Below are 27,519 nucleotides of genomic sequence, written 5' to 3' on the forward strand. Positions count from 1 at the left end.
CAGCACAGAAGGGAACCGCAGCCTGGCCCGCCTCCCCCATCCATGCGTAGAAGCCGGAGTGGGGGGAGGGTGACCCCCTCACAAGTAGAGGCGAGGGTGTGTGTGGATGACCCAGCCCTGCCCCTCCGTGAGTAGAGGCTGGGGGGGCAACCCAGACCCCCCTCTTGAGGAAAGCCACGGGACTTGCAGCCTTGGCCTCCTGAGAGAAGCCGTCCTTCCCCTCCTTCCCCCAGCACTGGTAGGAGCTGCCATGGCAGTGCAACCCCAACCCCTCGGAAGGAACCGCAGATGGAGCAGTGCCACCCTCGCTGTCATGGGCAGCTCCCCTCCCCCATCTCCCAGTGCCTGATGGGATAGAAGGTCTGGTCTCCCCAGATAAGGCACAGAGTTGGGGTGACTGCCCCCCTGAAGAGCAGCACAGACGCTGAACCAATCCAGCTCCAGGAAAGCTCAGCTATGAGGGCTCAGCATCCAGGAAACCAACCCCCAAAAGGAACCAAAACCCCAAATAAATCCATCTTAACCTGTGTAAAAGTTACACAGAGAAAGCTCATAAGGTCAGCTGCTCCCTTTATCAATGAAAGCGATCTGAACAGTAGTTACTTCTCCCCTGAGGTAACAATTATTTACCCTGAGCTTGATAATAAACAAGTATTTTTATTAAGTATAAAAAGTAGGATTTGGGACGGGTGGTTGCACATGAAAACAGGCAGATCAAAGTAAGTTAGTAAGTGAAAATAAACAAGAGAACACCAGCTAATTCTAATGTTTTAAGACACTTCTTAGATGCAAATTCTTGCCCTAACCAGTTGATCTAACATGTCTTTCAAAAGCCAAGCAGCCTCCTAGCTTGGGCCCTTTCCCTGTTCAATTTTTTAAGTTTCCAGCCCGCATTTTCAGTGGAAAGGAGGGGGAGGGGGATCTCCTGGTGTCTGGCAACTGCCCCTATTGTTTGGTACCCCCGTCCCTTATGTCCCTTTTATCCAAGGTGAGAATTCTTTGTGCTCAGTTCAAACTTGTCTCACCTTGAGGCTTTGTCTACACTGGAGGGTTTTTGTGCAAGAAGCTTTTTACAGAAGAGATCTCCCACAAAAACTTCTTGCACAAAAGCACATCCACACCGCAAAAGCACATCGCAAAAGGAAAAGCGCGTCCACACTCTCATGGACGCTCTTGTGCAAGAAAGCTCTGATGGCCATTAACAGAATGTCCATCAGAGCACCTGTGCTTTTTCTGATAGGCTCTTTTTGCACAAGAAACCCCTGTTGCCTGTCCACACATGCCTTTTTGCACAAGAGCTGTAGCACAAGAAGGAGTTATTCCTTGTGGGGAGAGGAATAAATCTACCGGCAAAAGCCTTCTGTCCTGTTGATTTACTGTATTTTTTTTGCACAAAAAGGCATTTGAGGTGTGACTGCTCCACTGGTTTTTGACAAAAACGGCTGTTTTTGCGCAAAAACCTTGTAGTGTAGACATAGTCTGAGTGGAAAAGTACCAGATCCAAAATGGGTTTCATCATCAGGTGGTTCTAGGACCAACCACAGTTTGGACTTCTAAGACCACTACTATTCACAGGTTGTTGGTTTGATCACCAAGCCATTAAATTTCCCGCGCATCAGTCATGGCCCTCGTTAGCACACACAGAACTATAAACAGATCCACATTTCATATTTCTAATTTCACGTGCCAGAATGATACATGCACAAAAATGGGGTCAGCAGATTGTACCACTTTTGTCTAAAGTGTCTTCAAATTATTCAGACTCCCACTCAGCATAAGCCAAGTTTCATAAAGCATGGGAGGCATGACACTGTCATTGACACCGAGCTCTGTATGCACTCAGAGTGGAAAGGATTGCCACTCGCATGATGGTCCTTCCAGGCATGCCCACAAGACGTAACACCATTGTCAGGGACATCTTTGGGTTGCGACAAACAATACTTATGCCCAGTGCTTAGTACAATGGACCCCTGGACTCCTGCCGCTACTATAATACAAACAGCAATGTTCTTCCTCGGTGCATTATTAGACCACAGCAGCTTGGATCTGTGCCATGCAGCTGCAGAAGCTCCACTCTCTGTGATGGGACAGGTGCTCAGGTGCAATGCAGGCATCTGCAGTGCTGGTAATCTGAAGAGAGGATCATCCTGGTGCAAGGGATGTAGAGACACAGAGCTGATATACTGGCTTGTATGCCACAGATCCTTCTTACTGCCCTCTGGGAAGCTAGTGGCCCTACACCAATCACAAGCTAGGTTTTTGGCCATTTCTAGTCATTTTAGGCCTCAGGGTTGCTTCTAAGTTAGCATGGGAAGGAAGAAGTGCTCGGAGGAGCACTAGTATTGTAGCAATGAAGCTGAGAGCCATAAGCCAACTTTGCATACCACCCAATTTGCATTTTGGGTATAACTCAATGATCTGGCCTTGTCTCTAGAGGAATTCACTAGGCGTTGTGCCAGGTAACAGTGCTGCCAGCGTTCATGATTTTTCATGCATCTCACAGTATTTGGCCTTTTTCCCTTAAAGTCCCAGCTCCTGGAATCTTGTGATCATGGAAGACTCTCAGCTTTCATTTCATAATATTGTTCTAGCACTTGATTGTTGAGAAGAACTTGGGAAAGTGGCCTGAGTGGATGCAAACATCTGAATAACCAGAAAGCAAATGAAAAAGAGCCCTCTGAAATCTCATGCTTTGGCAGCCAATCTCAGGAAAAGGTTCAGAAAAGGGCAACAAAAATGATTAGGGGTTTGGAACAGCTGCCATATGAAGAAAAATGAAAAAGACTGGGACTTTTCAGCTTAGAAAGGAGGAGAATAAGGGTGCATCTACACAGTGTGGCAATTTTGGGATACCAGAAGTATCCCCAAATAGCTACCCAGCGTCTTTTGAATGCGCCTGCTATTTCGAGATAGGTCTCAGAATAGTGGATGCGCTATTTTGGCATCCCTGTGTAGACGTGCCAAATTTCTAAATAAGCTATTTCAAAATTCAATTGCAAGAAGATATGCAATTTGTGTAGCGCAAATTGTTTATCTTATTTTGAGTTTAGGATACTGTGTAGACATACCCGAAGTGAGGATATGATAGAGGTGTATAAAATCATGACCGGTGTAGAGAAAGTGTATAAGGAAAAGTTATTTACTTGTTCCCATAACACAAGAACTAGGCATCACCAAATGAAATTAATAGGGAGCAGGTTTAAAACAAACACAAGGAAATACCTCTTCATGCAATGTACAGTCAGCCTGTGGAACTCTTCGCCAGAGGATGTTGTGAAAACCAGGACTTTAACAGGGTTAAAAAAACCCACCTAGATAAATTCATGGAGGTTAGGTCCATCAATGGCTATTAGCCAGGATGGATAGGAATGGTGTCCCTAGCCTCTGTTTGTCAGAAGCTGGGAATGGGTAACAGGAGAGATATCACTCGATGATTACCAGTTTTGTTTATTCCCTCTGGGGGCACCTTGCATCGGCCACTGTTGGAAGACAGGATACTGGGCTAGATGGATCTTTGGTCTGACCCAGTATGACTGTTCTTATGTCCTAGGATCCATCTGTGGCCTGACAAACTGTTTTTGAATGTCTGAGGAGGGCAGTACTGGTCTTCTATAGGAGGTCAGGTAGATAATCCCAGTGTTCTCGGTTGCATTGAAAATCTATGAATCTTCATTGCTAGATCGTATTTCTGAAGCATGAGCAGGCAACTTTATTTGTCATGCTCTGCAGTCTATCATTTTATCTCTATTATCTAGACTTTCCTTTACATTTTCTAGTCAGCCCTTGCCGACAAAGCAGGATCAATAGTACTTGGGTAGACAACCTCCCAGGAAAACCGGTGATTCAGTCGAAACCATTCTTCCCTGTGAGTCAGTGTGATCCAATGTCACAGGCTGGAGCTCGGGGGGATTGTGTGTCTGAGGTGTTGTTTTTGAAGTTGCACAAGAACAGACTAGCTCCAAAGTCCCATAAAAATTGAAATGTAGATCATTCACGCTGCCGTTTGAACTGAAGACATTAGTCTTTGCTTTTAGTTCCTGGCCTGAACTGGTTTGTGGAGTTGCTGTGCATTGTTAAGCAGCCGCAATTGCAGATTCATCCCCAGTTCTATATTCATAACCTCTGAACTAGTTGAATTGGCACAAATACTCTGTATCCACCATGTATGTAAAATCAGAACTGGACAAAACCCTCTAAATATGTCCTTAAAGTATTCACTTAAATCAATATGACCATTTATTTTGGCTGATCGTTTACTTTATGGGAGTTCCAATCTATTCAGATGGTTGCATTTTACACGCGTGCACACACACACACGCACACACACGCTTGTGGAAAGCACATTTTAAAACTTCTCAATAAGTTGATTCTCTCTAGTCCAGGACTCTTGGACCTCACTGGTGCTGAACCAAAGAATTTGCTGAACCATGGGAAGTCAATATTGTCTAGCAGCATTACCAACACTTCCACTGCTTACTGGGCCCTTAGAAGACATGTAGGGGTAAATTAGAGCTAAATAACAGCTCAGAGCACTGAGAGCCAGGACTGGTGGCTGTAAACAAACTTTATGGGACCGAGGGAAACTTGGTCGCACCCATGATAAGTGGACATCCAGCTAATTAAAATCATGTTTGATCCGGATGTTGCCGGATCAAAGTGTGCCGGATTAAAGAGTTTCGACCAAAATAAAATAGAGATCAAGGTATAAATGCTAAGAGAGGCAGTGTGAACTAGGGATACTTGGCATGCAACTCAAGAAACATGGGCTCTGTTCCTTGTTCTGCCACTGTTCTGCTGAGTGACCTTGGACAAATCATGTCCGTGCCTCAGTTTCCCCAACTGTACACGCTTGGTTATGATACTTCTGGTGCAGAGACAGTACTTGTTTTTAGATCTGTGGACCAAAGTACCCTATTAGGGCTAAGTGCTTTGACAGTTATGCAAAATATTTTTATGGGAAGAGAATTATATCATGATGTACACAACTAGTCCAGTGAAGAGAATATTTAAAACCTGCAGGGGGGGCATGCTTTATGTCAACAGACTGTGTCTCTAATCAACCTTCTTCAGTGAGGATTTAGCCCTAGTTTAGTTCAGATTGGGAATGGCCTTCACTTCCTCATTCAGTTTTCAGGATCAGTGTATTGCACCCTCACAATGAAACGAACTGGTGAATGAAACCTAGTACATTTAATAAAAAATGTGAAGTCTAAAGGTGGGAGAAGGGGGGACAAGGTGGCATGGGGAATGGGAGCAGAAAGGCTAACCAGGTGAGGCATGCAGCTCTGGTGGAAAGATTTATAATGGGTGTGTGTGTATGTTGGGTTATGGGGAGGAAGAGAATGATGAAAAGACTCTAGCCCTGGCAAAACTAATGGAGTTGAGATTTCACCCTGTGTGTACATGAGATAAAATCAAGCTTTCTGCATCCTCCCTCATTTTCAGTCAACTCCTTGTGACCCATTCCCCTTCAGTATCTTTTGAGGGTGACCTTAAACCCTTGCCATTCAGAACACCAGCCTGACCCTCTGTTTTCTGGTCCTTTCAGCCAGACATACTATTGTCTGAAGCCCTTTGAAATGAACTCTGGAATATTCCAGTGCAGTCAGGCTTATGTCTGGGGAAGACTTTGGTTACAGATAGTTCCACACTGCTAGTGGTGCATTCCTAATCTCTCCCTCCCCTGCTTATCCCCTCCCCCCCACCTCAAACAGTCTGGCCTTTTGTTATCTTCAAGAAAAGCAGTGAAACAGGATTGCTCAATTAACATATATGTACCTTGGCAGGGCACCAAGCAGAATCACTGACTCCACCCTGCCTTTCCTTCCCTATAGCCATATAGTTACTCCCTCCCTCTTTTACATACCATTCCTCCTCCCTATCTAGACTAATCTTCATCAGTCACTGCTCCGCCACACTTCTGCTCTGACATGCTTGGAGTTTTGGTACAATTCCTACGGCAGGTTGTGTCATGTCCTCTCGTGCTGGCTGCTTTACATGGATCCAGGCCCATGCAAAGTGTGCCTGGAGCAAGGCTCCTCTCTCGCGCTCAGTAATTTAGGGCGTATTTCCTTATTGCTTGGCACGCTCACCTCCTTGCTTTGGAGAATTCGCTAAAATGCAGCACAGAGTGAAAATCAGCCAACATGTTGCAGCTTGTGCCATTTCAGCTCACGGCCCTGTGATTTAGACACTCTGGGATGCAGTTGGGTTACTTCTGGAATGTCAAATGAGTTTCACTTGTTTAAAAACAAAAAAGGGCAATTGATATCAGGTTTATGGGCAGGTCAGCTCGCTCGTCTATGGAAAGTGCCTCTATTTCTCTGCCTGTCTGACTCACTGTTTCCATGCTGCAGGAAGTACAGTATCTTTTTCTTTCCTCCGCAGAAGCCCTTATCCATGCAAGAGATGGTAGAACCTGTTAAAAGAGAAGATGTCTGTTTCAGTCTCTCCTCCCCTTCAGTTCTGCCTCTCCTGCTCTGCCTTGTGCATTTTCCGTTGGGGTATGTCTACGCTACGGGATAAGGTCAAATTAGGATACGTAACTTCAGCTACGTTAACTCAACTTTTGGTGCTGTCCACACTGCAGGAAGTCGAAGGAAGGGCACTTTCCCTTTGACTTCCCTTACTCCTCGTGGAAGCAGGATTACTCGCATCAACCGGAGCTCCCCTCTCAGTTTGAATTAACATGTCTTCACTAGACCCACTCATTCAAACCCTGGAAGATTGACAGTGGCAGCTTCGATCTTCTCTGTAGTGTAGATACACCGTCGGTGTCTCTATTCCATCTCTCTGTGTCTCTTTCCTTGTCCCTCTGAGTCATGTCAATCTATCTCTCCCCATCTCCATATATTCTCCCTGCCTGCTCATTTCAGGTGGCTGTGGTATTGAATCCTGTTATGCTAGAGGGCATCCTGCCCGGTGGTTCAGTGTTACTCATCCTACTTTGCATGGCATCTTAAGAAGTGCTTCTCTTTTTCCGCAAAGGGTCTTTCAGAGTAGCCTTCTTCACCATCACGTAAGCCCAGTCAGGTTGCGTACTGCCAATGGATGTGAATAACACAGTCCATTGGACAAGGTGACTGGATGGTGGTGCTGACAGGGTTTGTGGTATTGGTAAATGAAATGCCTGTAAACAACCACAGACATCAGCTGACTTTCAGCAATCTTCAGCAATTTGGAGAATTGGGAAGCATAATCCCCCAATGGAACTCAGCCAGAGCATAGAGGAAGGAATCCCCTGCATGGAAAATCAATCAGAACACCCCATGGGACGAGCTGTTAGAGTACCCAGATGAATCACACGATGTAGAGCTAGCCTGACCTATTCTATGATTCTTCTGGATGATCAGTTAAAATGCAAATGAACTATATCTCCTGCCTGTATTCCATGTTTACATGCAGCATCGTTTCCCAGGGCAGCTCACTGGTCTAGTTAACAGTCAGTGTGACAATCTACAGCAGTTATGTGATCTGATATTCCAGTTATTTTGAATAACAACATGTATTTGCATACAGGCAGTCCCCGGGTTATGTACAAGATAGGGACTGTAGGTTTGTTCTTAAGTTGAATCTGTATGTAAGTCGGAACTGGAGTCCAGATTCAGCCGCTGCTGAAACTGACAGCCAGTTCTGACTTACATAGGGTATGTCTACACTACCCCGCTAGTTCGAACTAGCGGGGTAATGTATGCATACCGAACGTGCAAATGAAGCCCGGGATTTGAATTTCCCGGGCTTCATTTGCATAAGCCGTCCGGTGCCATTTTTAAATGCCGGCTTGTTCGAACCCCGTGCCGCGCGGCTACACGCGGCACGGGCTAGATAGTTCGAACTAGCAAGCCATTCCGAACTATCTGTACACCAGGTGGAATGAGGTGTACAGATAGTTCGGAATGGCTTGCTAGTTCGAACTATCTAGCCTGTGCCGCGTGTAGCCGCGCGGCACGGGGTTCGAACAAGCCGGCATTTAAAAATGGCGCCGGACGGCTTATGCAAATGAAGCCCGGGAAATTCAAATCCCGGGCTTCATTTGCACGTTCGGTATGCATACATTACCCCGCTAGTTCGAACTAGCGGGGTAGTGTAGACATACCCATACAGATTCAACTTAAGAACCCCAAGTCAGCTGCTGCTGAAACTGATCAGCAGCTGATTCCAGGAAGCCCGGGGCAGAGCAACTGTGCCTCGGGCTTCCTGTAGTCAGCACTGGTCAGTTTCAGCAACGGCTGACTTGGGGACGTCTGGGGCAGAGCAGCTGCGGTGCTGCTGGGTTGCTCCAGTAGCACCGCTCCTCGGCGCTACTGGACCAACCCAGCAGCACCCCAGCTGCTCTGCCCCAGGAGTCCTGATTCAGCCGCTGCTGAAACTGACCAGCAGCGGCTGAATCAGGACGCCTGGGGCAGAGCAGCTGGGGTGCTGCCGGGTTGGTCCAGTAGTGCCCAAAGCGGCGCTGTGGGACCAACCGGCAGCGTCCCAGCTGCTCTGCCCCAGGGTCCACAAGAAAAGCCTGGTCTGCTGGAGGGGGGCACACTAGCTGCGCCCTCCCACCCCAGCAGACCAGGGACACAGGGGAGCAAAGCGGCAGCGGGGGGTGCCTCGCCTCTGAGGCTTTGCTCTGGCGTGGGACCGCTTTGCTCCCAATGCCCCTGGTTTGCTGGAGACGGTCCCCAGCAGACCAGGGGCACCGGGAGCAAACCCGCAGCAGTGGCGGGTTCCCGCGCTTCTGAGGCTTTGCCAGAGCAAAGGGGAAGCCTCAGAAGCGCGGGAACCCGCCGCTGCTGCGGCTTTGCTCCCGATGCCACTGGTCTGCTGGAGACGGTCCCCAGCAGACCAGGGGCACCGGGAGCAGCTTTTCTCGCCCTGGAGGTCGAGGTGGCTGACCGCTGCCTGTGAGCTCCGGGGCGAGAAAGCTCTGTTCGTATGTGCGGATCCAACGTAAGTCGGATCCGCGTAAGTCGGGGACTGCCTGTAGTACCTTTCACACTAAGGGACCTGAATGGATTTGGAAAACAATATATGGAGATCAATCACTTTTGTCTTGGACTCACAATCACCCATGTCTACTGGGGAGTGATAGCCACTGTTCAGTATACTGCCCTACAGTAGTGGGAGGAGTCAGGGATAATAGGGCCATTTCTGTCTTTAAAGAAATTTGCCAAAAGAAGTTTAGAGCCAAATGAAAAAAACAAAACCAACCAGCCACTAGATTTGCATATACCTTTTTTTCTGCATGCAGTTACCATCTTTGAGTTCTCATGTGAGTAGAGTTGTGCTTACAGAGGATTTAAAGTTTTCAAAATTTGTCTTTGTTAGAAGAGAAAACCTGAAATTTTAAAATTCTCCACAAAGGATTTTTTTAAAAATGGGTATCATTTTAAAGGTTTCATTTCACTTCTGACTTTCTGTAAATGTGTATGATGTTGTAACATAATACTACAAAAGTAACTCACTGAAAAGTCATGTAAAAAAAATCAAAATATTTGGTACCAAAAATATCTATCTGGGATATTCTGACAGAATATGGCCCTGCTGAAGTTTCTCCCACCAGTGCTACTAGTGAGGTGCTTGCTGCACTGGTTTGCAGGCAAAATGCCATTGATATGAACCCTTGCTGGCTAACAAAGTCTGCAAAAACTTGTAAGTAAAAATGGAGAGGTTGGGTTAAGACCCCTTTGGAAACCTGGACTTCAACAGACAGGGAGATCTTGGTTCTGGAAATTTGAAACAATAGAGGCCTGAGTCAATCCTGGTAGGCTAGTGAAGCCATCATTTCCCAGATGTTAAGTACAGGCAGTCCCCGGGTTACATGGATCTGACTTACATTGGATCCCTACTTACAAACGGGGTGAGGCAACCCTGCACTAGCTGCTTCCCCCCAGCAGACCAGGGAGACGCGAAGCTAGCGCCCCCCCCCCCCCCCCCCCCAGCAGACCAGGGAGATGAGGAGCGGCTTTTCTCAGCAGACACCTCAGCTTGAGAATAAAGGACTGAGGGAAGTGAGGTGTGGGAGAATAAAACTGAGCTCTGGAGAAATGTTTGGCTAGAGTTTCCCTACAATATGTGCCAGTTCCGACTTACATACAAATTCAACTTAAGAACAAACCTACAGTCCCTATCTTGTACGTAACCCAGGGACTGCCTGTATTTCAAACCTGGCATCATCTCCTCTGTCTAGTGGAACAGCCATAAGGCCTAGAGTTCTAATCCTATCTCAGCCACTGATACTTTGGATATGTCACAGAGCTGAGCTCTCATGTTCTTTATTTTTTATTGAATATTGGGGTGCTGTACAAGACTCCACCGCTGACAAGTCCTTTCTCCCTGAGGCTTGCACTGAAGTAACTCTTCAGTGCGGGTACAGTGCCTTTCTCTGTGGCTTAGTGTGCAAGTGGCCAGAGTTGGAATCGTAACAGAACTGCAATGGGATGTATGGGCATGACGTTCTGCCCCCTTCCCTCATTCTGATCAAGGATAATCAGTCCTTGGGCCCTCCTCCCCATCTATTGCCTGTGTCTCTGCCTCCTAGCCTACGCTCTCACGGTGAGAGGCAGCTTGAGATACTTCAGTGTGGATGGAATGCCAAGACTCTACACTATGTCTACACTACGTGTTTTGCTGGAAGAGGCAATGGAAATGAAGTGCTGATTAGCATTTTATTGTGCTTCATTTGCATAATCTCTTCCTATCTGTTTTTGCACAAGAGGTTTTTGCACAAAAACATGCAATGTGGACAGGTCCTTTTTGCGCAAAAAAAACCTTTTTGCACAAGATCCTTATATCTCCTTTTTTTTAGGCATAAGGATCTTGTGCAAAAGGGTTTTTTGCACAAAACGGACCTGTCTACAATGCTTGTTTTTGCGTAAAAACCTCTTGCGCAAAAAGCTCAGCAGAGAATATGAAAATGACAGCACGACAAATGCTAATGAGCACTTCATTAGCATATTCTCTGCCAGCAAAAGCCTGCTATGTAGACATAGCCTCACTCTCATTTACTAGCTTGCTTTCTGTCTTCAGGAGCTTCTCCTTTTGTGGGTCTCCTTGGACATGTCTGAGGCAGCAGAAAAAGGATCTCCACTGATAGCAGGAACAAAAAGGACTTAAAGGGAAAGGAGGCACATATAGCCCCATAGAGCTAGAAACTGCTGAGGAACACCTGTGGCCCCAGTAGACTACTGGCTGGAGGAGTAATAGGAATAGAATAAAACTGAATACAGTAGACTTCCGATAATCCGGAACCTATGGGACCTAGGTGGTGCCGGATTATCAGATATGCCGGACTATCAGGAGGTACTATAAAATGGTTATATGTATACTGTATATAAAGTGTCCTTAACCCTTTTTATTGTACATACAGGCAGTCCCCGACTTACGTGGATCCGACTTATGTCAGATCCGCACTTACGAACGGGGCTTTTCTCGCCCCGGAGCTCGCGGGCGGCGGGACTGCCCAGAGCGCAGCGGTCCCGCCACCGCGTCCTCCGGGGCGAGAAAAGCTGCTCCGGGTCTCCCTGGTGTGCTGGGGAGGACTCCCCAGCACAGCAGGGAGAACCGAGCAAAGCCGCACAGGCAGCGGGGTCTCCTGCCTCTGCGGCTCTGCTCCTGTCTCCCTGCTGTGCAAGCCGGGGACTGCCTGTACTGTGCACAGCAGGGAGACAGGAGCAAAGCCGCAGAGGCGGGGGACCCCCCCAGCACAGCAGGGAGACATGAGAAAAGCCGCCTCCGCGGCGGGACCTCTGCGCCTCTGCGGCTTTGTTCGGGTCTCACTGGTCTGCTGGGGGGGAGGGGGCGCAGCTAGTGCGCCCCCCCCCATCAGACCAGGCTTTTGTTGCGGGACCCCTGGGGTAGAGCAGCTGGGGTGCTGCCGGGTTGGTCCTGCGGGGACCTACCCGGCAGTGCCCCAGCTGTTCTGTCCCAGGAGTCCAGATTCAGCCGCTGTTGAAACTGATCAGCGGCTGATTCCAGGAAGCTGGGGGCAGAGCAACTCTGCCTAGGGCTTCCTGTAGTCAGCCACTGATCAGTTTCAGCAGCGGCTGAATCTGTAGCCAGTTCCGACTTACATACAAATTCAACTTAAGAACAAACCTACAGTCCCTATCTTGTACGTAACCCAGGGACTGCCTGTACTGTATACAGTATACTGTGATGTTTTAGTTTTTTTAAGCCTTTTTTACCCTTTTTGCTCAGTTCAGCTGCTGCCGCTGTTACCTTGTGACTCATTTTTTGCCGAAGCTCACTCACTAGGCTCTTGCCATTTTGATGCCGGACTATCAGGAGTGCCGGACTATTGGATGCCGGACTATTAGAGTTTTACTGTAGTGCAGAGTGCATGGTCATGCATTTAGGGACTAACAACTAGAACTTTTGCTACAAGACGGGAACTTACCAGTCAGACCCAACAAGGGAGGAGAAAGACCTGAGTGTATATTGGTTGATCACAAGATGATTATGAACAATTAATGTGATGCGGCAGTGACAAAGGCCTGCTAGGATGCATCAGGTGAGGTATTTCTATGGGGCATGGTTCACTTGCAATTTTAAACTAGTGTAAATGGTGAATTTTCTGTCATTCGGAGTCTTTAAAACATGATTTGAGGACTTCAGGAACTCAGCCAGAGGACAGAGGTCTATAACTGGAGTGGGTGGGCGAGGTTCCCTGGCCTGCAATGGTCAGACTACATGAACACGATGGTCCCTTCTGACTGCAAAGTCTATGAATCTTTGGGAGTCCTTCAGTGGCACCCACTGCTACCTGACTCCACTGAGACAAGTAGGCATGAGTCCAAGGGAGAAAATGGAAGGGAGGGATGTGAAAGATAATCAGTAAGGTCCCAGACCTCAGTGAGAGGAACTATTGGATGGGTATGCAGAAAGGAAAAAGGAGATTGGCCCCTCATGGTGAGTTCTGGCAGTAACCCCGTCCCCCGCTTCCGCTTCAATCAGATGTTATTTTATTTAACAATAAATAAGGAACAAGGAACTTCCTGATCCACTCATTTCAAAATGCTGGGATAAAAAAACATCTAGGAACCACAATGAAATTAGTTCTCCTTGCAAAATAATTCCCCCCCACAACAAGGACCCCCATCTCCCTCCCCCCCGCCTGCTTAAGACAGTTAATCTAATAAAGGTGGAGAAGAACTGTACTTGTAATAGGCCCAATTCTACCATTCTCATCAAGCAATCCCAGAGTAAATTGCTACTCAGTCTGAGCATTGATGGCCTTAAATTTGGGGCTTCTTTGTGGTGGCCTCATAAATTGTCCAGTGAGGGGGTTACTTTCTGTCACAGGTTACACTGTATTCACATTAGCCGGATTAATGGGTGGAACAATTTACAACATAGAGAGTTTAGGAGGAGAGAGAGACCAGCCTTACGAAAAACCCTAGCACTCCCTAAAGTCAATGGCAACATTCCTGGTGAGTTCAGCAAAGCCAGGATTTCACCCAGACTTTTACAGTCGCACCTATCTTCTCTGTTGGGTAGGTACAGCTGAAGTAGTGGCTATTAAGAAAGTGAAGGAGTAAGGAGAAACACAGGCAAATATCCCCTACATTTGAAGATTCTTGATTCATGAGCACATTTGCTCAACGCGGCAATTTGTGCCATATCAGTAATCTTATCAGGCTTGCCTGCCTTTGCCACCTGCAATCAAAGATATCAGGCGGGTCATAAACCAGTTTGTTTTAAGTTCCTCTGCACTAAAGAGGAGAACAAGTTTCAAAGTGAACTTATTGTTTTATTTTTGTCATAAAAAAAGAATAAAACATGACCGGCTCTCTTTATGATTCAGTGATTGTGCACGTTTCCTGTTGGGAAGCACTGGTGCCCTGCTCTCTGCTGCAAAGTCTGAAACAGTGAGCGCTTGTGCTGCTCTGGGCATGTGTAAAGCGACTTCTGAGATGCTTCCCTGCAGCCTCTTGGGGATAATTCACCTTGCTTCTGTTCCCACCAGAGGAAGCCACATGGATTTGCATAGCTGCACATGGGCAGCAGGGGCTAAGAAGTGTTTCCAAAGAGTCACAGAGGCTGCCAGAAAAAGGAAGCTCAAGTTCCATGGAGTCGCGCCCACCTTTTCAAGAGTGTTACTAGAAGATTCTACCGAGCCACTGGGGGTGAGGGGGACAGCTTCTTGCACCATTTTCCCCACCACCCACACCAGTAGAAGACAGAACCCAGTCTGCCTCATCTATGTTATTGACAGCTCTGTTTTGCTCAGGCTCCTGGTGTTCTTTATCCTTGCGGTATGCAAGTGAATTCTTTATTTGCTTTCACTATCAACTTTTATGGCTACATGTATGCTCGGGTCCTTAACTCCATTCATTTTTAGTTTTGGAAAACAAAATGAGAATGTACATCAGCGAGGGGCAACCTGGTCTAGTGAGTGAGCCGCATGAGTAGCCTTCATTCATTTCAGTGGGCAGCAAGAGTGTCATAACCAAGATGGTCTCCCAGGAGAGGGTAGTTTTGCTCACTGTGCTTGTGTACCTAGAATTTGCAGGTTGTGTGGACTGAAGCATAGCAGCGCTTTGGTTGGACACAGATGGAGCGCACGGCTCTCACAGCTAATGTTGTGTGCAATCAGCACGCACCTCACTTCACGTGCTCTGGCTTCATATGTGTGTCACTTTAGTAATACCAGTAGAAAAAAAAACCCATGTGGACCAGCAGAATCTGGCAGCCCTGTGCATGGACAATAGCAGCCAAAATGTCTTGTGGGCCTCTCTGCTTTCAATGGGGATGGAAACAGGAGCTTGTCCCTGACTAAATCGACTAAACCCACCCTTTCAGGGGGCAAGAACCAGGAGGAATTATTTCTGTCCAAAGAGCTGCTACAAGACGTATCGGGGGGTATGTCTACACTACCCCGCTAGTTCGAACTAGCGGGGTAATGTATGCATACCGCACTTGCTAATGAAGCCCGGGATTTGAATTTCCCGGGCTTCATTAGCAAGTGCGGTATGCATACATTACCCTCCTAGTTCGAACTAGGAGGGTAGTGTAGACATACCCTGGGGCCAAACCAAAATCCAGAGTCTGGATTGGAAAATTGTGATTGGTCACCTCTTTCCGAAATGGACTGAACTCAATGCTTGAGGGAGTATAAGGTGAGGATGGTGACTGGAACACTCTGCAGAGTTGCAACATTCCCAAACTACGTCCATCAGCCGGTCTGTCCAAAATAATATGGTTGAGTTCAGAGTTTCATCCTATTCCTCTCTCTCTGCTTTGGCAGCCACAAGGGGGTCTAGCTTGGGCAGCCACAAGGGGGAGAAGCAGGTTCTTGCATTGTTTTCCTCACCACCCACACCAGTAGAAGACAGAACCCAGTCCGCCTCATCTATATTATTGACAGCTCTGTTTTGCTCAGACTCCTGGTGTTCTTTATCCTTGCAGTATGCAAGTGAATTCTTTGTTTGCTTTTGCTATCAACTTTTATGGCTACATGTGTACTCAGTTCAGAGCTAAGGATCCCTGCACTTGGCTTCAGTTGTCATGCCATGCTAGGCTGGGAAAGAAACAAGGACCGAAATGTTTCTGCACAAGGGAAGAACACACCCCAGCAAGCCTTTTACCACATGGAAGGGACAAAACTGCATGAGGGACCGTAGGGTTTGTATTCTCTCTAGAAAAGCAATGGGCTTTCCTGTGAGGGAATCAACTTTTTTCATGGTGGGGCAGAGAAACTATGAGGAGTTTCATGTACTAGTTGTGTGTGTGCAGGGTCAGGGGAGGTTGTTAAGTGCCTATTCAAACAGTCATGTTAGTTTGGCACTTAGGCAAGTAGTTTGGACACACATGGTCCCACACAGATATACCCAGAACAAATGTGCAGAATACAGCACGCACACATATGTTCATAGGCACAATGTATCTATCTAACTATGCTCCTTACATGCTCTCCACTTCCACAGTATGGATATGTCTACACTTGCCCCCTAGTTCGAACCAGGAAGGCAAATGAAGCATACCGAAGTTGCTAATGAGGAGTAACAGTTAATTTGAGGGAAGGGTTTTGGATCGGACTACTGCGTCTACACGTGGCAAGTTAATTCGGGCTACCGGCTATTTAAAATGGCAATCGGCCATGAATATGCTAATCAAGCGCGGGATATTTAAATCCCACGCTTCATTAGCAACTTCAGTATGCTTCATTTGCCTCCCTAGTTCGAACTAGGGGGCAAGTGTAGACGAACTTTATCATGGTATCTCACAGTCTTCAAAGCCTTATCCCACCCTGGGCAACAGAGCTGTGCTTTTCCTTTCATTTTGCAGCTGGGGAACAGATGCTCGGAGAAGCAAAGATTGTGATGGAACCAGGGCCGGATTAAGGGGGGGGGTCTAGCCGGACAGCTGCCTGGAGCGCCAAACTATGGGGGGAGCCTGATGGCAGCTGTAAGGGGCGCTGCGCGCCCAGCTGCACAGCGCTCCTTAGAGCTGCCATCAGACGCCGCGCGCCCGGGGCTGGGGGCCACACGGCACCCCTTACAGCTGCAATCAGGCTCCACGTGCCCGATTGCAGCTGTAAGGTACGCCGTGCGCCCGGGGGCGGAGCCACGCATGTGTCGCACACCCGCTGCCCAGGGTGCAGGAATGGCTCAAGCCGGCCCTGGATGGAACAAGAACTTGAACCCAGATTTTCCTAGTTTCAGGCTCTTGCTCCCAATTACTGGATCATGTGCCCTCTTTGTGCCTGTGTATGTGCTCAGAATACTCAATATGCACCCATGCTCACAGACACGTTTGCACACACAGCCATAGTTTGACACATGCTCACTCTCCATGTAACTGACACACACATGCACCAAACAATAGTGAGGCAAACACTAGCCATATCCTCAGATCCAAATACCTCACATTTGAAGCTGTGGATAAAAGTTTTGCCTCTCAGGACCATCTGTAACAAGCCCTCATGCATGAAGTTGGAATATTCACAGAAGACCCCCCAGGTAACACAAACACCCACATACAAATAAATGCACACCAAGAGCAGAAGCTACATAACACTGTTTCTGAAGAAAATGGGACAAAAAATTTGAGGCTTTAAGGGTTTCCTCTCCCCCCCCCCCCCCCCGCCGCCTTCCTGAGCCATAAAGGAGCTGATTTGCTGCAGGCTTAGCTAATTCAGAATCTGTTGCCTCCCCAGCCCTACCCTGCATTTTTAAACAGGACAAACAGGTTATGACATTAAAGTTTCAAAACCTTGAAGGGGTTCCTAATAGAGGCGAGGTTAATGCAGGGGCACTTTAGGCCTCCAGAGAAGGGGAGTGAATGTTTCACATTTGATACAGACACAATTTCTCCCGATCTGGGAAAGCAGCTGGCTCAGCAGGGAACCTTTTCTCCACCCGCCTCTCTCCAAAGTTGGAGAAATTTTGTCTCTTGGCAGCCACAGGGCTCATTATTCATGGCATCCCATAGCCGGATCTGAAGTCTCATTGCCCAAGGCCATGTTTCTCTGCTACCACAATCTGAACGATTTGGGCTGGGTTTTAATCCACATTCAGAATAGATGGCTTTGAATGAACAAAAATCCTCAGGTCTGTGCCAAATTTCATACTGAGTGCAACAGAATCTACCCAGGCCACTTCCTCAGTGCCAGGAACCACACCCCCTGGCTCCGAGCACAGTGAAAACCATGCATAGGAGATCCCCATGGTAGTGATTTACACTTCTAGCCTGGTGTGCAGTAAGATGAATGCACAGATACATTATGGTCCGGGCTAGGTACCAAATTTCCAGCACCATGCCATATTAGGATTTACACTACCTTATATTAGTGCCAGGAATCTCCTTCCAACCTAATGGGCACACACAGGCTACACACATACAGTGAAGCATTGTGTGTGTCTATGTTGGTGGGAAAGGAAGTAAATGGCAGTATGTTGCCTGAGATTTGGAGAAATCCCTGGTGCTGAGGCAGAGGTTCAGTAAGTATAGAGGAAGCCATTCATGTAGGTAGGAATGTAATCTACATAGTTTTATTGTTTTCTGTAGGTGCTGCACCTTTACATTTCTAGGCGCCTGCAATCTGCAGAAGGGTAGCCTTTTTTTTTTTTTTTTTTTTAAATGTAGTTTCATCCTTTTATAAGAAGACAGAAATACACATGCTGAGAGGCCGGTCTCAGAACTTTGCTTTTGTTCTTTCTTCTATTTTTTCCTCACTCTAAAATAAGTCATTTTGGACTAAAGGCATGAGCACCAAAACCTGCATGGAATTTTAACAAAGAAAGTCTTAAGAGGAAGACAAGCCTTGGATAGTATTCAAACAGCAATATCCTAGTGCCCTCAAACCATTGCATTGTTCCTGGCCCCTCAGCACTGGGCAGTGGGTATTTCACACAACATGTCTGAAGCACGCACTACGCTCCGACAATCCAAGGCCAGAAGAACAGCCTAAGATGGACCAGAAGGGATCTGACTCAGGCATAGAACAGACGTAAAGACAATTCAAAATCACTAAGGCTGTGTCTACATTGGCATGATTTTGCGCAAAAGCACCCACTTTTGCACAAAAACATGCTGCCTGTCTACACTGGCGGGGAGTTCTTGTGCAAGAACACTGACGTTCTAATGTGTGAAATCAGTGCTTCTTGCACAAGAACTATGATTCTCCCGCTCAGGAATAAGCCCTCTTGCGCAAGTGTTCTTGCGCAAGAGGCCAGTGTAGACAGGCAACATGAATTTCTTGCGCAAGAAAGCCCGATGGCTAAAATGGTCATCGGAGCTTTCTTGCGCAAGAGCGTGTCTACACTGGCACGGATGCTTTTGCGCAAAAGCACATCTCTTGCTCAAAAGCACATGCCAGTGTAGACACTCTCTTGCGCAAATACTTTAACACAAAAACTCTTGCGTTAAAAGTATTTGCGCAAAATCTTGCCAATGTAGACGTAGCCTAAGACATCCCTGCTTCTTCCCACATGTATGCACACCTGCATGCCTCCTACTTTATCTGTTTAGCTATCTTCCAATGAGAATAGCTCTGTCTTTGTGAATCAAATTTGATCTCATAATAGTGTAAGTAGCCCAGGGATTCCAAACCCAATTGGCTTTGTTATTCTTGGGCCTGGCCGGATGAGAGAAATGCATGATGCCCTCAATGTCTGAGAACAGGTTGAATCTGTGAGAGACTGAAAAGTATGAGGAACTTGGAAACTTTACAGCTTGTTTTGCTGGCTGTCCCTGAAAAGTAGAGGCAAGATGCAACTTTATACTATGGAATAAATAATAGAGCTTTAATAATTATCAGCCCAAACAATCAAGTTGAGGGAACAAGCAGGGCAGCCACTTCACGTATGTATTTATGCTTAGTGCTTTACACAGCAGTACAGAGTATGTGGAATCCAGTTCAAGCAGGTAAAACAAAGAAAAGGCCATTAGGGAAGTTCTCTGAAATCACTGCTCTACAGTAGGTGAAAAATCATTAATCTAAGCTTGTCTATGTTTGTCTTAACTAGCACAGAGCAAAACTCAGAATGTGTTCAGTTTGGGTTTGTATGGGGCAAATGTAACCCACTGCTGTGTATTGCACATCTCGCCATCCTCACTGCCCAGCTCCATGTCTGAGTCACACTGGGGGAGCTGGCTAGTAACGATCCCTGCTAATCAGCCCAACCGGTCAGCTCAAATGATAAAGGTTTGTGCTGATGTTGCTAGATTCAAACCCAGCTGTGGGCCCACAGCAAGGGATGCTTCTAGAGCTGGTCAGAAATGCTTTTGGGGAAAAAACTCCATTCATGGCAAACTTCAATTTTTTGTATTAAAAAATGATCAACAACTCCCCCCCCCAACGAAATATTTTTTTCTGAAAACAGAAATATTTTCAGTCAGAAATGCCATGGTAGTGATTCATGGCAGTTGTATTTTATTTAGTTGAAAATCCAATTTTTCATTAAAAAAACCCCCAGTTGAATTGGAGATTTTTTGACTAGTCCTAGCTGCTGTGTAAGCACCCCCAGGTTGATCGGAACATGACCTGTATCTTTCTAGAGCAGTGGTCTCCAACCTTTTTAACCACAAGATCACTTTTTCAATTTAATTGCAATGTAGGATCTACCTCAAACCCAAATACCTTTGCCTCACTTCCTTCCTGCCCTTTCTTCGAGGCCTCACTCTGCTCACTCCATCTCCCTTCGTCTCCCATCCTCACTCACTTTCACCAGCTTCGGGGTAGGCTCTAGTGTTAGGCCAAGGGGTTCGAAGTATGTGCTGAGTTGGGAGATGAGAGTGAAGGACAGTGTGTGTGTGTGTGTGTGTGTGTGTGTGTGTGTGTGTGTGTGAGAGAGAGAGAAACACACAATGTGTGAGCAGGGGCGGCCTGTGAGCCTAGGCAGACCAGGCAGTCGCCTAGGGCACCGCCGGCCCGGGTGCCCGATGATGACATCACAGCCATTGATGGCCATGAAGGCGGGGGCGCAGATCGTGCCTTCCACCTGAGTGCCAGCTGCCGCAGCTGGCCTGAGGCTGCTCCTATGGGTGAGAGAGACTTGCATTGCCAAGCTCCCTCCATTCCCTTCTCACTGTGTGGAGACAGGGTACAGAAGTGGGGGGAGGAGGACACTGACATCAGAGTCCTGACTTTTCTCTCTCCCACACCCTGCACAGCAAGCAGAAGGCTTCCAGAGGGAAACTCCAAGGTTGATGACAGGAGCAGCATGACAGTGGGTGGAAGGGCAACTGAAGTACCAGCGCTTGATACTTTCCCAGCCAAACCAGCCAGGATCACCTGTCAGAGGCTCCAAGATCTACTGGTAGATCCTGATCTACTGGTTGGTGACCACTGAAGAGGGTCTGCCCAAAACCATCCTGTCTCTACTGCACCAAGCGTTAGGAAGTTTTCCTTAGCCAAATCCCTCAGAAACCCTACATATAGGGAGAAAGATTTTCAGGCTGAAAAGCCAAGAGGCCAGTTGCTGGGCAGGGGAGAGAGGGAGGAAGGATACAAGACAGAGAAAGAATATTGGGAGTGAGTGGTCCATGATGTACATAAGCGGAGGGTTTGGCAGCTGGGAAACTGTACAAAGCAAAGACTGTAACTCCCCTTTTCCCTCCAGCTCTATAGTCACCCCCTCCTTCGTTCTCTGCCCTTCACAGAATGAAAGTCAGGACACTTTAAAGATGAATATGGAAGAAAACAGCATTTCCCTCTTTCCATCCCCTGCACTATTCTCTCCCAGCCCTTACGGCCTCTGTCAGAACTATTGGCCACTTTTTCATTTTTAGAAACCCTCTCTTTCAGGGGAGCGCTGGCTTACCTTTTGCTCCTCTGTCTCTATGCTCTGGTGTCCTCCTCTTCCTCCTTTTTCAGGGTGCTCCATTCTTCCCACCTTTCTATGTTTCTGGCCTCCATGTTGGGAGCCCAGATCCAGCCATGGTGCAAGTCACCAGGAGACCACTGACTAAAAACCAAGCAGGAAAGGCCAAAGGGGTTCTACCTAGCCACACTATCCAGGCTTCCAGAGGGACCAGCTCACTTCTAGCTGATTGGAGTTTGTTTTGTTTTGTTCCAGGGGCTCTAAGACCTGCTACCTGCGTTTTTCATCCTATTCATTCTTCAAGGTGTGACCAGTCCCCCTTTGTGATGCTTTGACATGGTTCCTGACAATCTCTATTCCCCTGTCAGGGTAGGCATGCTCTCCCTGAATCCCTAAGGGGAAGAAGGACTGGGATTGGGGAAATGTGGGGTGAAACCTTGGTACCTGTATAGTCAAAGGAATTTTTGAGCTCAGTGGGATCTTGAAGCAGAGTCCTGGTTCTATCCCTGGATCAGTGTGCAATTCTGGGCAAATCATTTTATTTATTTAAGCTTTAGTTTTGCTGTGTGGCCAATGGCTCTTAATTTGGACACATGTTGGTTCTTATTTTATTCAGAATTGGCCAGTCTCATGTCAAAGTCTATCTGCTCCCAGGCAAATCTCATAGAGAGGCTAACCTGTCTAGTACAGAATGGTATCTCCCATGAGATGCTGCTGTACACAAAAACCTTGATGACATCATCCAGCCATGTACATATGGCCTGGGGAATAAAGCTCATGTCTCTAGGTTGCAAAATCAAGAGGCTTCTGCGTGATGATCAGCAACTTCATTTGCTCAGTTAGCAGGCCATACACACACTCAGGCCTATATGGCTTTCAACCGTTGTGTGACTCAGTTTCCCTCACGGCACCAGACAATAAGGACTATATCTCCTGGACAGTGAACACTTTTCAGAGGAGTCAGGAAAAAATGTCAGTGAGGCCCAGCGAATGGAGGGGAGGCATTACAAAAAACATGTCTCTGTAGGAGGTTTTATTTGCTTTAGGGGACAAGGTGTGGGCTCATTCTCCTACCAGCTCAGATGCCCGTAAAGGGGCATAAGTCCAAACTTGTACCCAAACGCTACAATTAAAATGAAAAGTTTCAGGATTGTAAACATTTGTGCTGCCAAATGGGGGAAACCAACCCTCCCTCATTTGGAACATTCCATACAAAGAGACTAACCTTTACAGGGACCAAAGGGATTGGCAAGAACAGGATTTGTACACACCACCTGTACACACACAAGACAAGACTGTGCTCTGAGGATGGGACTTCCCCGGCCAGTTTTAAATTAAGAGAAGAGTGAGCCGCTAAGTGATTTCTTTTGTACTTTTATTTCTATTAATGATTAAATGAAAACTTTTAGCTATTCGGTTTGCTTCCAGTGCTAAGTCTGTGATAACCGTGACTCCAGCACTGATGTACAATTGGTGATGATTTCACAAACTGGGCATCACCCTATCCTGACTCCTCTAAAACTACTCACTGTAGGGGGAGGGAGCAATGTTCCCTCTAATTTTTTCCACCCATGTGCAGAATAAATGTCGTTATGTGCACCGAGACATATGCACATGTGGACCAGCAGAGCCTGTGGGCACTGTGGGCATTCTGCTAATCAGCTAAGAGGCATTAAAATCTCTCCAAATGGCTGCCCAATCACTCAGCTCACAGGTGCGGGGGAGGGTGTTTGTTAGAGATGATAGCTACATGAGCATACTAAGGATAGCTGAGATAGTAGAAACATGGATAGAGCTAAGTAAGTGAATTGAATGCAGTCCAAACCTTTCCATACCATCCCTGTTCAAGTCTCCTTGAGTTCAGGCATGCCAGGCAAGATCTTTATGATGTTGCACCTGTGTAGTGGGTGCAAGTCCAATCACCCACTGCAAGTCACTGAAGAGTTATCTGAAACAGAGTAATTCCACCCTCTTAAACAGGTTTGAGTTAGTAGCTTAGAAAGTCTCTCCACAAATAACAGAGATTGGAAGGGCCCTGGATCTCTGAGCTGGCTGTGCAAATAAACCGAAGAATAAATGAAATTAATTCATAGTGTATTATTTAGGTAATGCGTAAAGACCTCACAGTGGCAACCAGAACTCTATTGTGTTAGGTTCTGTACAAACACAGGTGAAGAGATGGTCCCCGTCCCATTATAATTACAATCAAAACAAACAAGACAGGTGAAGAACAGATTCACAGAAAGACTAGTAAGTGACTTTCCCAAGGTCACACAGTCAAGCTATAGCAGAACTTGTAACTCAATTACAACCTCACAAATTCTGGTCTGGTTCTTTAACTCCAAGTCCATCCTGATTCCAAAGTGCACCCTTGATTGCTAGGGACTGCCTCCCACAAACTACAGACGGGAAATGGAGGGAAAATTAGGGGCTTCCTCCATTGTACAAGCCCCCTCAGTAATAATGAAGCACGGAACTCATTAATGAAGCATGTTCCATCAGGACTCAACTGTCCTTCCTTAACTCATCTGAGACTCTCACTTCCCTTGGATAGGAAGAGCAGGAGGATGAGGGGGGGATGAAACCTGACTGTCAGGACTCCGCTGGGTGCATCTAAATAGCCCATTGAAACAAGCCTGCCAGGCTGAGTTGACAGGCTCCATCTAGTACTTGTATGGTTACCACATCTGAACTTTCAAAAAAGAGGACACCCCTGCGAGGGAGTGTATCTGTAACAGTATCTACCAACACACATTGTATTAATGCACTACATATTATAACATTATAACATATTATATAAGATTAATACAATGTGAGTTGGTAGATACTGATACAGATACATTCCCTCTCAGGGGTGTTCTCTTTTTTGAAAGTCCAAATATGGCGACCCTACAAGGGCTTGTCTACACATACAGCACAGCTACACTGATACCGCTGCACTGTCTGCATAATAAAACCACTAGGAGGCAGTAGCTACATTACTGGTTTATTCACACACCTGACCGAAGGTAGGTTGACATAAGCTATAGCCTAAAAATACCTGTGAAGTTGTGGCTTTGTCTGGAACTTGGGTTCTGAAGCTTGTTCCTCTCCCCACACTTCTGCCTGGGCCACAACTTCAGGCTATTGTGTGCACCATCATTTTTAGCGTGCTAGGGCAAGCCCCACAAACCCAAATCTTTCCAACTAGGCAAAAGGTTTGCTCCCCATTGGCTGGACAGAGTCTGTGCCACCCATAAAAGCCACTGAATGCAATAACTTTTCCATTGTGTCATGTCACAACACCAGCACAGAGACGCCCTGAGCAAGAGGGAGAGGAATGGCCTAAGAACAGTGAATTCCAAAGCCTCAGGCCCCCTCTGCCACATGGCTGGAGTAGGAATGTCCAGCCAGTCCCTGGATCCAAACCTCAGTGCATGCTTTCTAAAGTGTCTGAATAAAGCATTGCAGCCAAAGCGTCTGTGTGGAGGATGGAGGCATTGGGCCCTTGATCTTTTGCCCTGCATTCCTCTGGCACAAAAGTGACTCACTCTTCAGCCTGACAACCTATTTCCACACTGATGTGTGCCCCACAAGAGTCCGAGAGCCTTGTCATCCTGATTCAGCTTCACTAATGTCCTCCAGCAGGGCTCAGACTGAAGGCCACCCAGGAAGCAAGAGAGAATTCCTAGGGATGGAAATATTAGAGGAACACATTAGATACATGTAAGAATGAAGGAGATGGTCCCCTGCTAAATGCTGATCATTCCAGTCTTGGCTACTGACGATGTTTTTTTAGCCAGTGGATGGCGTGCAGGGGAGAGGGGGCATGGTAGGCGTCTCTTTGATGGGTGTCCTTGGTTCACTTTCAAAAACTCTGGGCTTTGAAATATCCAGTGTGTTCTATAGTGAACAGAAAGCCCCTTACTGAGAGAGAGAGAGAGAGAGAGAGAGAGAGAGAGAGAGAGAGAGAGAGAGAGCTGTCTTCCTGATTCAGGAACAATCACTGAGCCCCCAGGATGGTCTTAGACCGCAGCCATAAAAAGAGCAAGCAAAGGGAAAACCACACCTCTGCATAGGCTCCTTCCGTCTGCCCTTCCCCCTGAAGGAGAGAGCTGTGCCTTCAGATGAGGCATGTGCTGGCTGAAGGATCCCCGAGCTCCTCGGGTTGACATGGTGACATTTTCCCCTTCTTTTTTTCTTTCCCCAAGTGTCACTTCTTAGCATAGCCAAGCAGCTGGCACGCTCTAAATCCCCCTGTGGTATTTATGTGGGCACCAGCCAGGGTAGCTGCCTTTGAGCCCTGAAGGAGGCCGTCTCTCAAACACAGACATTAGGAATGAGGGGGAGGAGGAATGTAACACTCAAAAAAATAATAACCTGCAAACAAATCAGGTTTTCATTCTGAGTCACTCTGGGAACTTTTCCTTGCATCTACATTTTTTCCCCCAGTTCTTCTACATTATGAAGCCCTGGAGTACCAAACTGTCATTTTGCTTATTTAATCTTATTTTCTGTGAATGCTACGCTATAGGCAAATATTTGGGATCTTTCTGAGGACAGTGAGAACTTAACTATTTCGTGGCTCCATAGACATGTTAATGCGAGATTCAGGGAGAGAGCTCATCACTGAAATCTCTCCGCTTTCTGGAGGGTCGGGGAGGGAGGTCCCAAGATCTCAGTGCACCTATTTTCTCTGTGTCTCAGTTACAATCCCGACCTCCTGGTTTCTTTGGGTCTTAAATGACAAAGCTGGAAAGAATTGGATTGTTGAGGTTTGTGAAGTAATAACTCCCCCCCCAAAGCACAACAATATGATGAAGTCTCAACGACAGTTTTCTATGGATTATTGAAGCCATTCTATTTCATACTGCATGGGCCCCTTCTTTCTTAGGATGAATGTATCCTCATCCTGGGGACTACTTGCTTGGGGAGTCAGTGGGAGCCGAGACTCAGTATTGCAGTTTCATAAAGACATCCCTGAAGGAGAGGGGAGAATGAGTGAATGTTATCAAGAGAAAGAACTGAGACAGTCCCTAGGGAAACCCTAAGGACGCTAAGGAGAAAGGATCGAGTGGCTGGTAACAGGACTGTAAAGGAAGCATGATCTATGGAGAGAGACAAAAGCAAGTCCTTTGTGATTAAACCTTAGCTGAAGTCAGATCCTGAAGCTGTGTGTGTGAATTGTATTACAGAAAGTAGAATTAAAAACTAAAGGACACACATAGACTCTGGAAACGTGCCTTTGATTGAGGTAGTTGTTCTCCTTGCCAAGTGGCAGCCACTTGACACCATGAGAAGGTGTAAATGATTAACAGAGCCCCCTCTATTTTTTTGTCTGGACTTTCTCATTACACAACTTGTACAGCACCTCAACTAAAAGCTTTGAAATCCAAAGGTCAATGGTCTCCGAGGTGGACTGTGGGCAAGTCTCCCTCTAGTCAAGCCCACAGGTGGTGGGTAGGTTCTTTTCTTCCCTACAGTGCAGCTGGGGCAATCTAAACATGTAGTTAGTTTGGCTGCAGCGGAGCATTTGCAGATCTTGAAGGAATTCTCCAGAACACGGATCCAAATGGAGTGCTTGCGATTTCAGTGTGGAGTTTCCGGCAGAGCTCAGGTGCATGTGGAAGGCAGCCTACTGGAACAGCGCTGGCACTGTGCTGTTCTGAGATGACTTGAAAGCTTTTGCTGTGGGAAGCCACATAGTGCAAGAGGTGCGCTTCACAGGACCCTGGGAGCAACGGACAAGATCTGACTTTAAATGAAAATCCCTGTTAGTATCACCAGTGCTGGTGTAACTCCCTCTGCCCCCCAAAAAGTAGAAAGAAGCCAAGGAAAATGTCTAGTGTTGTAGAGAGAAGACAAGAATGGATCACTGATAAATGGGCTGTAGCTAGGGATGTGTCAACAAGTCTGTTCTTAGTCTCTCTGTCTAAGGATTCACAGAGGTCCTAACATTTCTTCTTTGCTTGTTTCACACACAAGATCTCAGTGTGAGGCTTTAACATTATGTGTGTGTGAATGTGTGTGTGCGTGTGTGCACACATATGTGGTGTATATGTCTGTCTGTCTACTTTCAGATGACTTGAATACTGCTTCCACCAAACAAAAAAGAAATAAGCAAGATCCACTGCTCTAGCTCCGGCCCTTTGTGCTGCTCCAATGGTGCAAATGGGCCAGAAAGCTACCTTATGTGGCAGCCGAGGAATCCTTGCCTTGTACCCATAAGACTCAACTTAGTGGTGGGGAATGGTGGAATGAGAGGGGACCTGACTAGAGAACAAGC

At 46.9% G+C, this 27,519-nt stretch overlaps 1 long non-coding RNA gene across 1 annotated transcript in view; it reads right to left on the bottom strand.

Annotated features, from left to right (window-relative positions):
- Positions 1-27,519, bottom strand: part of LOC142829012 (uncharacterized) — a 55,343-nt gene that overhangs the window by 8,020 nt on the left and 19,804 nt on the right. Inside the window, exon 3 of the long non-coding RNA XR_012903226.2 lies at positions 6,341-6,418. This is a non-coding gene — a long non-coding RNA (uncharacterized LOC142829012). The remainder of the gene's footprint in view (positions 1-6,340; positions 6,419-27,519) is intronic.

The sequence above is a fragment of the Pelodiscus sinensis genome, chromosome 5, assembly GCF_052426305.1.
Source record: "Pelodiscus sinensis isolate ZL-2025 chromosome 5, ASM5242630v1, whole genome shotgun sequence".
NCBI lineage: Eukaryota > Metazoa > Chordata > Testudines > Trionychidae > Pelodiscus > Pelodiscus sinensis.